The 16,242-nt window shown below is 43.0% G+C and overlaps 1 pseudogene; it reads right to left on the bottom strand.

Moving 5' to 3' along the window:
- Positions 1-14,229: 14,229 nt before the first annotated feature.
- LOC103079259 (60S ribosomal protein L9 pseudogene) lies at positions 14,230-14,796 on the bottom strand (annotated as a pseudogene).
- Between the last annotated feature and the right edge of the window lie 1,446 nt (positions 14,797-16,242).

Raw genomic sequence — 16,242 nt, 5'->3', positions numbered from 1 at the left:
TGTAGGGAGTTCCCTGATGGTCCAGTGGTTAGGACTCGGCGCTTTCACTGCCATGGCCCTGGGTTCAATCCCTCCCTGGTCAGGGAATTAAGATCCCACAAGTCAAAAAAAAAAAAAAGAAATTAAGAGGCCCCCTGTCATGGGGCTTAAAAAACAAACAAACAAACAAAAACTAAAAAACACATGTGTATGTTTTAACATCATTTGGATTACTCTGCATATGCAGTTTTATATCCCGATTTTTCTACTTAATGTTGTGTCATAACATATATAAATGAAAGTAAACTGTGTTTATGAGGTGGAGTTAAACACTGACAATGAAGTTAAACGTTTATTATGTGCTTATTGATTACTTTTAAATTTGTATTTATTTTTGCATCCTTTATAAAATAAGGAGAGTATTGCCTGTATTATTCATTGCAAATAATTTTTTCTAGTTTGGTTATTTGTCTTTTAACCTTTTATGGTGTTTTTGATGGGCAAAAGTTTATAACTTTGACTTGTAAATTCTACCATTCTTTTCTTTTTTTTTTTGCTGTACGCGGGCCTCTCACTGTTGTGGCCTCTCCCATTGCGGAGCACAGGCTCCGGACGCGCAGGCTCAGCGGCCATGGCTCACGGGCCCAGCCGCCATGTGGGATCTTCCCGGACTGGGGCACAAACCCGTGTCCCCTGCATTGGCAGGTGGACTTTCAACCACTGCGCCACCAGGGAAGCCTTACCATTGTTTTTTTATGTGATTCCTCTCATTATTGTTGGTTTTTGTTTTTATTTCAACATTCATTTATTGAACCATGTATACTAGTGAAATATAAAGAAACCATAAGAGTTTACAGGAAGATTACCAAGACTGATGTCATTAATTCAATATGAGGCTTCATATACTGAAAACAATTCATTATAGAGCATAGAACCTTAAATTTTTGAAAAGCTAAATAAAGCAGTCTGCCTAACTTCAAATCTGTTCCATGAACACGTCTTGCATAATCATCTGACATACTTTTAGGTGCTATACTAACAGCAAATAATTTAACAATAACTTTAACAAAACAATTTTAACTAAAAAAAAAAAAGTATAAAATTCTGGTCAGTCATATTTTTTTTTAGTGATGTGGTAAAGGCTATAAATTATTGAGTTCCCTGCCTCCTGAGGATCTGGAGTATCCCTGTATACAATCAAACAATGTAAGTATAAAATATTATTGTTAAACTATTAATTGCATAAGGAAAAAACATAGACTTCACTATAGCAAAGATGACTACTAGCTTTGGTTACTATTAGATTCAACCATCATTCATTCACCAAATTTTCTGAGTACCCACTACAAGCCTGGCACTATTCTAGGCACTGGGGATACAGTGAACAAAAACAATAGTTTTTAATCATCATGGGACTTGCATTCTGCTGTGGGAAACAGAGAAAGACAAACACACAAAAAATAAGAATTATAAGTGTGGTAAATGCTATTAAGGAGACAAACAAGGCTTTGCTATAGATTAGTCTTTGAAAGCTGAATTGTGAAATCCTAAAACCTAAAAATAAAAAATTCATGAAGAGTTACATAAGGATGACATAGATTCTGGGACTTCCCTGGTGATGTAGTGGTTAAGAATGCGCCTGCCAATGCAGGGGACATGGGTTCGAGCCCTTGGTTGCTCAACATGCCATTGAGCAACCAAGCCCATGTGCCACAACTACTGAGCCCACGTGCCACAATTACTGAAGCCTGCGCGCCTAGAGCCCATGATCCGCAACAGGAGAAGCCACCGCGATGAGAGGCCCAAGCACCACAACGAAGAGTAGCCCCCGCTCACCACAACTAGAGAAAGCCAGCGTGCATCAACAAAGACCCAACGCAGCCAAGAATAAATAAATAAATAAATAAAAAGATGACCTAGATTCTACAGAGCTTTGCTAATGTATAAGAAAACTACAGACACTGCCAGTGAACACAGAGATCAATCTTTCATTGTCAAAGCTATTGGATAGCATTACTTGGCAATATAGTAGCCTCAGAAGATAATTAACCTTACAGTTCCACACAGTTAAAAAGCATGTAAACATGATACTAAAAAAAAAAAAAAAAAAAAAACCACCGAGCTGGAAACACCAGCACCGAGCACGGATGCCCCATCTGTAGCGCATACATCACAGACCCACCCCCACTGCTGTCCACACTCTCCCCCTCCCTAACCCAAACTGAGATGAAATAGAGTCCAATGCCAGCCCTTCAGGTCACTTCTTGAATAACCAATGGCTTAAAGAAAAAAACAAAATCTTTAATGGAATCTGTGCTCAAATAATATGTTACAACAAAAATATACACAATATACACAATATAAAAATATTTAGAAACAAACATTGCAGCTTGTGTTTTTTGTTTCCACTTACTCAAGTCCTGGGCAGAGGAAGGTCAGTGTTGGGCAGTTTTTTAAGGCAGAGGAGTTTCAGAGCTTTCCAGCCAGCACTGGGAGCAACATGAATGATGTCAGGAAGGGTTTCCACTGCACCCGGGAATCATCATTATTTGCAAACTAAATTGGACACTGGGGAAAGAAGGTCCAGGCTTGGCGAGCAGCAACTCCCCTAATCCTCTGGGCAAGAATGATTCTCATGGAAATTGAGAATCCCATTAGCTGTCAAAAGCATCTCATTAGGGAGCTTTTCCTAATTAAAAAATGAATGATGAATGGTGTCATTAAAACGAAATTTGTCCTCTGAAGGTTTGTTTTCCTTTCCCCAGTTTCCGTGATTCCTCTTGCGTTTAGCGAGGGAGTGAGTCTAGGGCTGCTGTTTGGGGAACCTCAGCTTTCAATCTCTGGAGCCTGTGGATGAAAGGCGACCGGCCTCCACAGCCTGAAGATTCACTCCACCCTCTGCTTCCCAGCACCCTGGCCAGGTGGCCATACTAGAGGAGGGAGGACGGAGGACGATGGGGACATGCTGCTGGCAGGTGCTGGGAGCTTGGGAACAGAGGGACTTGCCGGAGAGAAAACCAGACTCCAAAAGTAAAGCCTTCTTTACCGGACAGCTGTCTCCCGGCCCTGGGTTGGAGACCTGAGTGGTGTGGAGTGACTGCCGTCATCACTGGGCAGTCTTGCTTGGAGCGATGGTTGGGAGAGGTGGTGCAGGTGGGCGTTAAGCACAGCAAAGAACTTCAGGGTTGTTTTTGGACAGGGAGCAGCTGGGGCTGGAGGCCTGAGGTGTGGAGGAGGCTCCCTCAGCGCATCCCAGACCTTGCAGGGCAGACTTAACAGGATGGGAGACAGGACCTCCGCCTCAGGCGCTCCGTCTCGGTAACAGGCTTCCATCTGAAACTCTGAAGGAACTGGGTACTTCTCTGAGGGCTTTCTAGACTCTTCTGGTTCACAGTCTTCCTGCCCTTCTCCAGGCCGCACCAAACAAGAAGGCCCCTCTCTGCCCCCTCCACCCACATCCCAGAGCTCTCAGGTGCCAGGGTCTGGAGGGGAAGCCCTGCCTTGCAGCAGGGCACCAGCTGCTTCTGTCCCTCCAGGAAAGGAAACAAAAAAAAAAAAAAAAAAAAAATTTAAGAGGCGCTTAAGGAGACAGGACAACCAAACGTAATGTGGTATCCTGAATGGAATGCTGAAGCAGAAAAAAACAAAAACTAAGGAAGTCTGAATAAACTACAGATTTTAGTTAATAATGTATCAATATTGGTTCATTAATTATAACAAATGTACCATACTAATGTAAGATGTTAATAATGGGAAAATGGGTGGGGCTATCCACATAATCTTAGTTTTTCTGTAAATCTTAAACTGTTCTAAAAAAATCAAGTATACTTAAAAAATATATATAAGATGGCTTCAGGAATTACAGTGGAAGGGAGGGGAGTTAGTAAAGACTTAAAGAAATTAAGAAATGAGAAGCCATAAAACTCTGCAATGTGAAATTAAAATATAACTCAAGAAACTCAAAGAAAACCTGCAGATACTTACGTTATGATCTCTATTCATACTAAAATCTTCCTAGGACAGAGATCAATGGGTTTTTCATGCAAACTAAATAACTCTGCATCACAACATAAGCAGGCAATAACATCCCTGGAGGGCACAATAAGCACTTTAGATCCTATTTAACAATAATGACCAATAGGCTATGCTTTATGTATGGCACTGTCCTGAAATTGTCATAAAATGCCTGGACAAGGATCGACCTCATAGGTCTTATTAAGTTTTGCTTACTTCAAGAAACAAGTTTATACTTACTTCAAGAAAAATAAGCAAAGAGGAGACTTGGTAAGGGGGACAGGGAGAAAGGATTATGTATGAAAGGAGAAAAATGATTTCCAGGTCTAACTGGAAGCAATTTTGCCACTATTATTAACCTACTTTAATGCCATACAAATTAGTATAAATAGTTCAAGGTAGTAATAAAAGCTCTGAATTTATATCAAAAGAAATAAATGTTTTCTATAGCCTAACTTAAAACACCTAACTTAAAGCAGGCAACTCAATGTCTGATGACTTGGGAGGAACTAATCTCTCAATGTCTCAGTTTGAAAGATAGTCAGGAAAAGTGTGAGGAAAACAACGGAGGATGATAATCTCTAAATTGTAGAGTGTGAAGTTTGCATAACAGCATAAAATTGGAATTACCACAAGAAGTAATTTTAGAGACAGCCATCGCAAAATTAGAACCTTATATCTAATACAAAGTACAGCCACAGCAGAAGACTGATCAGATAAATGAGATAACAATTTCACTCATCAGATACTATGGAATATTAACCACAGAAGAATCATTTAGCCAAGATGGTATTATATACTTAAATCTAATTGAGATAATTAGATGATGAAGTCTATTCCTTCTCTATTACTCCCCAACCCCAAAGGAAGTCCTACAAAACAAAGATGTTTGTTATTCTAAAGCCTTCTCTCACAGGAATCTAAAATATATAATTGGAAAATATTCAAGAAGAAATGCAATAATTAGCATTTCCCCAGCAACTCCTGTTTGCCCCACTGAGTGGAGAATCCCTGCTGAAACGAGAAAAAGGAGAGGTGGAGTGTTAAAACTTCCAAGTAAATCGATCAATTACGTTGCATCTGGCAGAGATTGGAAAAGCATCAACATTGCCAAAAGAACTGTCAGTGTTGGAAGTCAAGAGAAGAAAACGAGGTTTTCCAATAAACCACAGCCCAACCCAAGGGACAAAAATCACCCCTGCCCCCGCCATTCCCTCACTCCCCAACCACTCCATCCTCAAGCCGCCTCCGAGCCAAATAGACATACTCTATAACCCACACCAATTCCCCATTCAGGTGAAAACAATCCAAGAATCTTCTAGAACCTCCGCTTCCCACTTTCCATAAGATCTGCACTTCTGGGGGCCAGGCCTCTGGGGAAAACAGCGGCCAGAACCCACCCTCCTTTCAAGGTGGAAGAGGCCGGGTCCCTCGAGTGGGGCTTCCCGGGGGGGCCTCACGGAGCTGACCTACTGGGACGAGAGCAGGGAACAGGGTGGGGCTCAAGAAGGGAGCTGGGGTTGGTGAGACCACGCGACGCGACCGCGGGAAGAAAGGGATGCACTGGAGTCAGGCTGGGCGGGGTGAGGGCCGGGGAGGCAGGTGGACGGGAGAGGGCCGGACTGCGGGAAAGGAGCCGGTAGAGTAGGCGACGGGAGGTCAAAACCTGACCCTCGACAGCGGCGAAGAGGAACCGGTGGCCAAGGGGAGTCGGCGATCGCGGGCAAGGGCTGGGGGGTGGAGCTGGGCGCGGACTGGAGGGCCGCAGTGGGGTCGGCGATGGGGAGCCGCAAACTCACTGCTCTGCGACCCCAAGAACGCGCACCGGAATTTCCTCAGCGGAGTCCGAAGGTCTCTGCCCGCGGACGTGAGAGAGCCGGAGGAGCTACCGCCGCCTCAGCCCAGGGGCCTCTCGCGCCGACGCCGCTCCCACCCGCTGACAAGAGATTCTCGAGGAAGGGCGAGCGCCGAGCTCCTGCGGCTCCTGCAGGGCCCGGCGGCGAGCGAGGCTGACGGCAGGGATTCTCTACACAGAGCAGCCCCCCTCGGAGTCGTCTAGCGCCGAGCGAGGCCCGCGGCTGGGAAGCGAAGGAGGGCGGTGTCGGAAGCAGCCATGGGTGTGCTTGGCATCCGGAGGCTCGAACCGCTCCCTTCTCAGCGCCCGGAGACTCGGGTGAGGGCGGCGGGGCCCGAGCACGGACGCGTCCGGACCCTTCCCGCGCGCAGCCTCAGCGCTGCCGCCGCCACAGCCCAGCCCGCTGAGTGCGGGGCGCGGGGTGAGCCTCTCATTATTGTTTTTATTCTCACAAAGCCCTTCATCCAAATTTAGTTATCTACCTTTTTTTTTAAAGTTTTTTTTTAAGTGACGTTATTGTTATATGTAATGCTTTAATTCGTCTGGAAAGTAGTGTTTTATACTACAGCATAAAGTGTAGATCTAAACTGATCCTCTGATTTCCAGCCACTTTCTCCAACATCATTTGCTGCATAATAAATCCCCTCTTCTTTTTGGTTTGTGAGCTTTCCTTCTCAATAAATTCGTATGGTATTTTGAATGGCTTCAGAGCTTTTTTTTTTCCTGATTGATTTGCCCGTTAATTCTTGTGGATGCAGCCTTGTTTTACTTCTTTGTTTATAATACATTTACTATCCAGCAGAGAAAATGTCCCTTCCTCGTTTCAATTATTTTTGTTTTCCAAAATTTTTATAGTAAACTCATCTGTTAATTCTCCAGTGAACTATATAGCCAGGGAAATTTTGTCAATTTCTATTTATTTTTTAAATAAATATATTTACTTTTGGCTGCGATGGGTCTTCGTAGCTGCATGGGGGCTTTCTCTAAGTTGGTAGGGGAGGAGGTGTGTGTGTGCGCACGCTTTTACTGCGGTGGCTTCTGTTGTTGCAGAGCACAGACTCTAGGCGAGTGGCCTTCAGTAGTTGTGGCACGTGGGCTCAGTAGATGTGGCTCGCAGGCTCAGTAGCTGTGGCTCGCGGGCTCTACAGCGCAGGCTCAGTAGTTATGGCGCATAGGCTTAGTTGCTCCACCGCATGTGGAATCTTCCTGGACCAGGGATCGAGCCCATGTGCCCTGCATTGGCAGGCAGATTCTTAACCACTGCGCCACCAGGGAAATCCTCAATTTCTAAATTCTAACTGTGTCAAATTCTTTTGAATTTTAATTGGAAATGTGATGAACTAGGAATTAACAGAGAGTTGACATTTTTTTCATCAGCTTTCCATTCAAGAATATGGATGTTTCTGTGTTTTCTCACATCTTTCATATCGTTTATGGATCTCATGCATTTCTTCTTAGGGGTAATTAGAATATTTTAAAATTGCTTATTGTGGCTGGAATATTTTCTGCCATCATACCTTCTAAGTGGTTATATAGAAATACAGTAGATAGTAAATAGAAAATACAGTAAATAACAGTAAATAGAAAGATTTTATTTTTGTGTGTATTTATTTTGCACAGAGGCTCTTTTGTGTTATTCTTAAAGTTTTCAGTAGGTTCCAATTTTCTGGCTGTATAATTATATTTTTACAAGTGATAACAATATTGCCTTTCTATATGTAAAATCCATATCCATATCTATAAAGGATTTCAATCTAACATGAATGAAAATATTAAATGGAGAATCTCACATGTGTGCCCTCAGAAGAACAGCGAGACTGATTTCCATTAAATGTCTGATTTACTGAAGACTGAGGCTTATCTCCTTACCAAAGAACATTTGCCAAGAATCTCTCCCCATCCTTAAGCCAATGAACTTACTGCTTGGACTCTAGCTGGACTTCCCCACTCTTTGTACTCCTTGCCCATAAATAGAGTCCTTCCCAAACCCTCAGTTGACTCAGTTGACTGTACCTTGCTACAACATGCATTTCCCAAATTGCAATTCTTCTGCTACTCCCAAACAAACTCAAGTTTCTGGTAATTTGAGCTTGCCTCGGTTTACCTCCTTATTTAGGTTGACATTCAATGGTGTCAGAAGGGGGTTCCAAAGGAGATGACCCCTGGAGGGACAGTGACTCTCAGAACTGAGCGAGGTACCTGCACTGAGCCCCTTAAGCTCAATGCACCTTAGAGTCACCTTCTTCTTCTGGCTTGGTGAGTCTCCTCTTGGCTTTCAACCTCCCTCCTTTTGGTCAAGCTCTCCAACTTTATTCGGGATTCTAATAAGGACAGATTGTCCTTCTGGTGAGTGCTCTTTTGGTTTCTAAATTAGAATATACTTGGTTTAGTGGATTTTCCCGAGAGCAAACCAGAAACTAAAATTGGTGAACACAGATTGAGCACCTAAATGCTGCCAGAGTGCTCGCCACCTGTATGTGAGAGACAACCATCCTCCAAGCACAAGATTCCTGTGTAAGGATAAAATGGTCACAGGTGAGCAAGTTTTCCAGTTTTCCTCTTACCACTCACAAGAAAATTCCATGCAACAAGGGATACCTGGTCATAGGTTGGGCAAATAGGGCAAAGGCCATCTGCCAGAAAAAAGAGGTATATCCCATGAAAGGCGCACTGTGAAACAAAACACAAGTTCCAACCCTAAGCATATCCCTTTGACTCTCTAGGACTGTTTTGCTTCACTCTCGGGAAAACTCCAAACATGGGATCCCACTCATTTAAACGCTTTAAGGGTGGCCCCCTCTTTAGGGACCCCAGCCAGTTTTATGTTTAAAAAATTATGGTTTCTCCACATGGGCATGGACCAATCTTACTGAAGACAACCTAGAATTACAATGGCCATTATGAGGAAGTTCCAATTAGACAAGATCATTCATTTAAGAGGTGCACTTGAAGACAAGGGTTCCCAAATCAAACAAAGAGAATGGGATAGCTATTTTAATTGGCATGCAGAAACCCTCAAGAAGCTTCAAAATTCCAAAAATTTGAAGACTTCGTTAAAAGATTCATTGCAAAAGGCTAATGAAAAATTAAAGATTGAAAGGTACATATAACAGAAGTCTATGAGGCTGGTGTAGCACCTACTGCTCCCCTCTATCCTCCTTTACTTGGTACTCATTCTATTGATACCAATCCTCTGTCTGAATTGCCTTTCTACTCTGAAGAGACTACATGACTGCAAACACAAATTCACCAAGTTATCCTCATATCTACCCTCAAAAGAATGGCCCCCATATTGGTCTGTCCCAGAGCTGAAAGGACTCTGAGGGTATTCTGGTAAACTGCTACTGTTCCCAGTGAATTTGAGGTTCTTTCTTCGTCGCGAGAGAATTCAGACAAGTGATACGTAAAAAGTGGATGTTTTGAAGAGAGTAACACACTCCACAGACAGAGTGTGGGCCATCGCAGAAGGTGAGCGAGAGCCTCAAAATATGGCATGGTTACTTTTTATGGGCTAGTAATTTCATAGGCTAATAAGTAGGGGGATTATTCCAATTATTTGGGGGAAGTGGTGGGGATTTCCAGGAATTGGGCCACCACTCACTTTTGGCCTTTTATGGTTAGCCTCAGAACTGTCATGGTGCTGGTGGGTGTGCCATTTAGCATGCTAATATAGTACAATGAGCGTATAATGAGGCTCAATGTCTACTGGAGTCGAATCTTCCACCATCTTGTACCTAGTTGGTTCTCACTAGTTTTTGTCATGTACTATGGCTATGTCATTATTTTAGAGGTTGTGCCCTGCCCCCTTCCCTCCTGTTTCACTACCAGTTATTCCCTTAAATAGCCAAGGAGAAACTAAATTTAGAAGTAATGGAAAACCTTGCCAAATTTTAGTAAATACCAAAGCTACACTGTATTTTAAATCCCACTCACTTTGGAGCCTGCAGATTGGATCCTAGAAAAACTGGCAGAAGCCAAGTGAAGGGTGAGAATTCTTACCAGAGTCAGCTCTCCTGAATCTCTGTCTATAGTACCCAGTCGTGGGAGAAAAATAAAATTTCATATTGTCCCTGCCTTTCCAAACCCAGATACATTGGTTATTGGTCCTTTCTCTCCTGGGATAGCTTTTACCTTCTTGTTTGTCTCATTTTGTGTCCTTAGAACTTGGCTTGACAATCCTCAGGTTAGGGATGCCAAACTATGGCCAGACAGAAATGTCAGTTGCACCCTATTTATGACTAGATGTGGCTAGACAGAAATGTGGATTCCACTGCATTTGCAGTTAGGGTCTATGGCCAGCCCTCAGGGCAACTGTCTAAGTCTTTTTTTATTTGGTTTTCTTTGGGAATGGCTCTGGATCCTGGGAAGGCAATCCCTTTTGCACTCTCTTTGGGACGCCTATATGTGTTTATCCCATGTATGTCTTTCTCTTCCTAAAGAACCCTGTTTATTGTTGAATGTGTACCTTTTTGCACGTGTTGTTACAAACCTGGCGTTGTTGTTTTGCCTGTTTGTATTTTTAATTTACATAATGTTATTTGGTATGTCTCATTCTGTTTCTTACTTTTTTTCAGTAAACACTACATCTCTAGGATACTTCCGCATTGCTATGTGTTCATCCAATCAGTTGCCTCTAATATATAAATAATTCCCCAGGGTGTACATCTACTACATTTTATCTGTCCTTATCCCAGGATCTTTCAACGCCCTGCTAACACAAATAGTGCTGCTGTGGACACCCTTATTCAGGTGCCCTTAAATAGCTGTGTGAGAATGGCTAGGAGTGGAATTGCTAGTCCCTGGGGAATGTGGACACCAGTTTTCACTAATACTGCCTGATTGTTGTCCAGAATGGCTGCACCAGTCCACATGCTCCCCCACCCCCGGCAGAGCATGGAATTCCTGTATCCCTACAGCCTCACTAACATTCAACACATCATAGTAATACATGAAACCCAGTTGAAGAAGCCTAGCATTGCAGGAAACTACCCTCACTTCCAATCCCTGGAGCATCTGGTCTCAATTTTTGTTTTCAGTTTTTCCAGTGGTTACTTTCATTTATCTAAATAATATTTTGGATATTTTTTAAGATAAATAATTAATTTTTATCACAAAAAAAGAAATACCCTTCCATGCCTAGTTTTTAAAATTCCCATTAGGATTGCATATAGAAATTGTCAAGCAGTTGTTTAAACCTATTGACATGGTTCCTTGATAGTAACAATTCCTTAATCTTAAATCATCTTGGATTTCTTAAATACAATCTAAGTATGGGATGGCTAAGTCATTTAGTGTACTTTCAAGTTTAATTTATTTCTTGATATTAAGAAATACGGTTATATTTATTGCTCTAAGTGATCCTGCTGCATCCCTAGAATGATTTGGAAAACCCAAAGCATGTGACCCTCAGTATTAATCAGGGTCAGTAAACTATGTTTTGTCACCTGTTTTTGTATGGCCTGAGAGTCTTTGAGAATGGTTGTTACATTTTTCAGATGGTTGAAAAAAACTTTTTTAAGAATAGTATTTCATTGGGTCGTTTGTAGAGACGTGGATGGACCTAGAGGCTGTCATACAGAGTGAAGTAAGTCAGAAAGAGAAAAACAAATATCATATATTAACGCATATATGTGAAATCTAGAAAAGTGGTACAGATGAACCAGTTTGCAAGGCAGAAATAGAAACGCAGATGTAGAGAACAAACGTGTGGATACCAAGCGGGGAAAGCGGGGGTGGGGGTGGTGGTGTGATGAATTGGGAGACTGGGATTGACATGTGTACACTAATATGCATAAAATAGATAACTAATAAGAACCTGCTACATAAAAATAAATAACTAAATAAAATAAAGTTAAAAAATAATATTTCATGGCATGAAACTAATATGAAATTCAAATTCAATGCCCATAAATAAAATTTTATTGGAACACAGCTAGGCTTATTTGTTTTCATGTTACCTATGGCTACTTTCTTGCTCCAGCCACAGAGTTGAATAGTGGCAACAGAGATAATATGGCCCACAAAGCTGAAATTATTTACCATCTGTCCCTTTACAGAAGACTTTTGCCAGCCCCTGGTATAAATGATTCAATCAACAAAAGTTTATGGCGAACCTACTAGTGAAGGACGTGTTGTTCTGGTCCCCATGGGTGTTTACTGTCCTGCTAGAGAGACAGTCACAACCCAGGGTGACAAGTGCTAGGATGGGACAGCAAGGGGAGGTCCAGGGGGATAGAGCAGAGGCCTCTAAGCCAAACTGGGGAGTTCAGGGAAAGCTTCTCACAGGTGTTTCTGTCCAAGCAGAGACCTACAGAGTGAGAAGGAGCTGGCCATGTGAAGATGGATGAGGGGAGGTGGCAGGAAGAATGTTCTGGGTAAGAGAACAGCAAGTCCAATGGCCAGAGGGATCAGACCATGTTGCTGGAGGAACAGGGAGATGTTTGCATTATCATTTGCATGATAGGCTTATTTGTAGTTAAACCAAGTTTAGTTTGCATATGAATAAATAACTGATATATAGGGCTCTTAGTGATCTAAGCAAGGAAGGAAGAAAGTGTTATCACTGATTGATTCACTCATCCACTCATTCATTCATTCATTCATTCTTTCAATAAGAATTGATTGAGCACCTTTGTAGTGCTGAGCACTGGGCTAAGTCCTGAGGATGCAGAGGAAAACCTGAGGAGGGCTCTGTCCTAAAGGTGCTCACAGTTTATTGAGGAGAGCAGACAAAAAAATAATTTCGCAGGTGCGAGGACTGCCCATACTGCCGTATCATGGAGGGCCCACTGCATTTCCAACCCCCTTCTCTCTGGCCACCTAGTCATTTTCCCAGCCTCCTGTGCAGCTAGGGGTGGGCATATAACCAGTTTTGGCCAATAAAACGTAAGAGAGATCTGCTGAGAAGTGTCTGGGAAAACTCTTCAGATTAAAGGTGAAGCCACAAAAGATACCACCACTTTGCCCCTCTTGCCTGCCTTTGAACAGAATTGTGATGATGGCACAGTGGGTTCTGTGGCAGCCACCTTGTGATCATGAGGTGATGAGCACCAGCATAAAGCTGGTCCCTGTTGGCTTCATCGAGCTGCTGCACCAAACCTGGAATTACACCTACCTTCAGGGACTCCTGGTTGAATTAGATAATTGCATGTTATTATTGTGTAAGCCAGAAGTTCTCAGCTGGAGGTGATGACATCCAGGGGACCTTTGGCAATGTCTGGAGACATTTTTGGTTTTCACTATGGGAAGAGGGTTACTTCTGGCATCTAGTGAGTAAAGGCCAGGGATGGTGCTAAACATTCCACAATGCATAGGACAGTCCACACAACAAATAATTATCCAAAATGTCAATAGAGCCATGGTGAGAAACCCGAGTGTAAGCCATTATTGACCAAGTGCTTTCTTTTTTGATACAGGGAGTGGGAGAGCCTGGCCAGAGCGACGGGAGGGGGAGATAGGAGGAGGGGCAATGTCTACCTTAGGACACAGGAAAGAGGAGTGCAGGGAATTATTCCAGCTGGCTTCACTCACACTGTTAGGCTTGGAGCAAGTTCCATGAGAGAGTTGTGGACCCACTGTGGGCTCCTCTAGACCTAACCCTGCCTGTACCCAAGTGCCAACTCTTTGCCCCAGGCTAAGTGCTCATGTGGATCGCCTCCTCGAAATTTCCCAGTGATTCTGAATAGTCAGTATCATTTATTCCTGGTGAAATAAAATTTCATATTCTAAGACAAGTCAAGGAAAATTTAAACATAAATAATTTTCTCTGTCCTTTGGCTGCCTCTCTCCCCTCTGCTGTGCATTGTGTGTCTGCATTATGCATCGACCAAACCTCCACACTTGCAGAAATACCTGCTAAACCATAAGGAGCAACTTTCTCCACTCCTTAAACATTCCTTCTTAATCTTGTAAGAGGCCACCATGACCCATGACTCGCTTTGTGTCACCTGTCAATAATACATCACTTAATGTACAGCCCTCTGTCTCAAAACCTTATATAACTGTGCTTTGACCTCTAATGGGCAGAACAGTCTCCAGAGCTTTCTGAGTGTCTGTTCCCGGGTTATAATCCTCTATTTGGCTCGAATAAAAATTTCCATTTCTTCCTTAGACTGGTTAATTTTTTTTGTTGACATTCCCATTGTACAGCTGTGAAAACTGAGGTGCAGAACAATGAGTTCCCATGGTTAATGACATATTTTGGAGATTGACTAACAGGTTTTTTTAATTGGTCATTGAGCAGTGTCCCTTAAGCATCTTAGTTTATCATTTTGTTTTGTTTTGTTTGTTTGTTTCCCAAGTCAAAAGAGCTTTTACTCATTTTTAAAATATCACAAATGAGTCTGGCCTCTTGCGGTTTCTGTAGCTGGATCACTCAGATCTTATTCTTCAGCCTGCTGAACTGTTTCTTTTTCAGAAACATAGATACCATCCAAAAATTTTCTGATATCCTTGTTTTTAACTGTTGTGGCTTGCTGAATCAAAGCAGCCAAGTTTGACACAAGTTCAGTGTTGTTTCCTTCAAGAATCAACGCATCTTTCTGGGCTTGAGATACTGAACAAGCAACACCTGGCCTCATCCGAACCCATTTTTTCACCCAAAAAATTCCGGATTTCAACAAGAGAAGCATTCTCCTGAATAACAACGTTGATGGGGAAGTAAGCATACACAGACCTCATCTTGCAACGGAAGTCCAGTGTAACACCCTTGATCATGCTCTGTACATGGCTACAGATAGTGCAAACAGTCACCAGTTCCTTTCTAATCCCCCACCATTTGTCAACCGGAGCCTCTTTTTCTTCCCAAGGAGACTAAGTTCTACATTGATGTCATTGAAGTCCCTCTGCAGGGTACCTCTGGGGCCCTTCACAATAACTGTGCATCCCTTCAGAGTAATGTTGACATTTTCTGGAATGTCGACAGTCTGATTGCTGAGAATGGTCTTCATTCTCACAGTAGATACAGCAAAAAGCTATTTTATCATTTTGATCATCACTTTCCAGATCTGTAAAACAACACTATCTACTTTATAAACACTATTATGGGGTAAAAATAAATAGTGCATGTAAAGGGCCTGACATATGATAAACATTTCACAAATGGCTGTTGTTCCTGCTATTTCTTAGTATGCCCACTGGGGCTAAGGAGCTGGGGCTGCAGTGCAAATGTCAAAGCCAGGCCATCGTCACGGTCGCCTGAGTCACCCACTTGCAGTGGGGACCCAGAAACAACTGAGGGAGGGGAGATTCTGGGAGCCACTGGGGAGACAGAAAAAGTCATTGAGATAGGGGAGTGTGAATGCAGACTGAGATTCATTGAGTACTTTAGGCACAAGACCTAAATACAGTTATTTTGAACAGGAACCAAAAGACTTTTTTTTGGCCACGCCACACGGCTTATGGGATCTTAGTTCCCTGACCAGGGATTGAACCCTGGGGCCCTTGGCAGTGAAAGCACTGAGTCCTAACCACTGGACTGCCAGGGAGTTCCCCCAAAAGACTATTCTGAGACTACCTTCTGGCCGGGGGACTTTGGGCCTTAGTCCTTACCTGGCTTGGGAAAGAGTGAGGTCACAGTCTTTCAGGTACGTCTCACGGAGGAGAAGGAAGAAGACATCCCTCTGGGAAACTTGGAGGGTTGGAGTCCAAACACAGATGGGAGGTGGACCTTGCATTTGTTGATTCCTGGTAGAGGGTGTGGCCCTAGGAAGGAGGGTGCTTCACATTCTTGCTCTTTGTTCCTGGGAGTCACCAAAGGCACGTGTGCTCCATTTCCATAATGCAAATTCTCTTGCCAGGTTGCGGGCAGATTTCTGGGAATTGAGGCTCCAGACATAGACAGGTGTGAGTGTCTCTTGTGAAAATTCTTCTCTTAAATATGTCACTTAGAACTACTCTACCGATGGCTCCTGAGACTGGGGCCCTCTCTTCAACCCACTCCTGTGCATTTTCACCCAAGAGCAAGTTTATCTTCTGTGTTGCACACCCAGGCCACACAAGAGGGTAAATGGTCTTTCCAAACAAACAAATATACAGACTCTCAGGGGGAAATAATATCCATTTTGTGACTATACCACCATTTATTTATTTACTCACCTTATTGTTATGGGGCATTTGAGTAGTTTCAAGTTTTTGAGTTTTTGGCTATTACAAATAGTGCTGATGTAAGCAGTCTTATAAATGTTGTTTTGGGGGAGCACATGCCTGCATTTCTGTTATGCACGTATCTAAGAGTAGAGGTGCGGGTCAGCTTTACTAGATGTTACTACTCAGTTTTCCAAAGTAGCTGTACCGTGGTCCACTCCCACCACCCAGCAGTACATGAGAGATCAGGTTGCCCCACATCCTCTCTGACATTTGGTATCACCAGTCTGAGAATTTACAGCTACAGCTGC

This window comes from Lipotes vexillifer, unplaced genomic scaffold, assembly GCF_000442215.2.
Source record: "Lipotes vexillifer unplaced genomic scaffold, Lipotes_vexillifer_v1.1 scaffold528, whole genome shotgun sequence".
Taxonomy (NCBI): domain Eukaryota; kingdom Metazoa; phylum Chordata; class Mammalia; order Artiodactyla; family Lipotidae; genus Lipotes; species Lipotes vexillifer.
The sequence above is the reverse complement of the archived record's forward strand: the minus strand, read 5'-3'. Positions and strand labels throughout refer to the sequence as shown.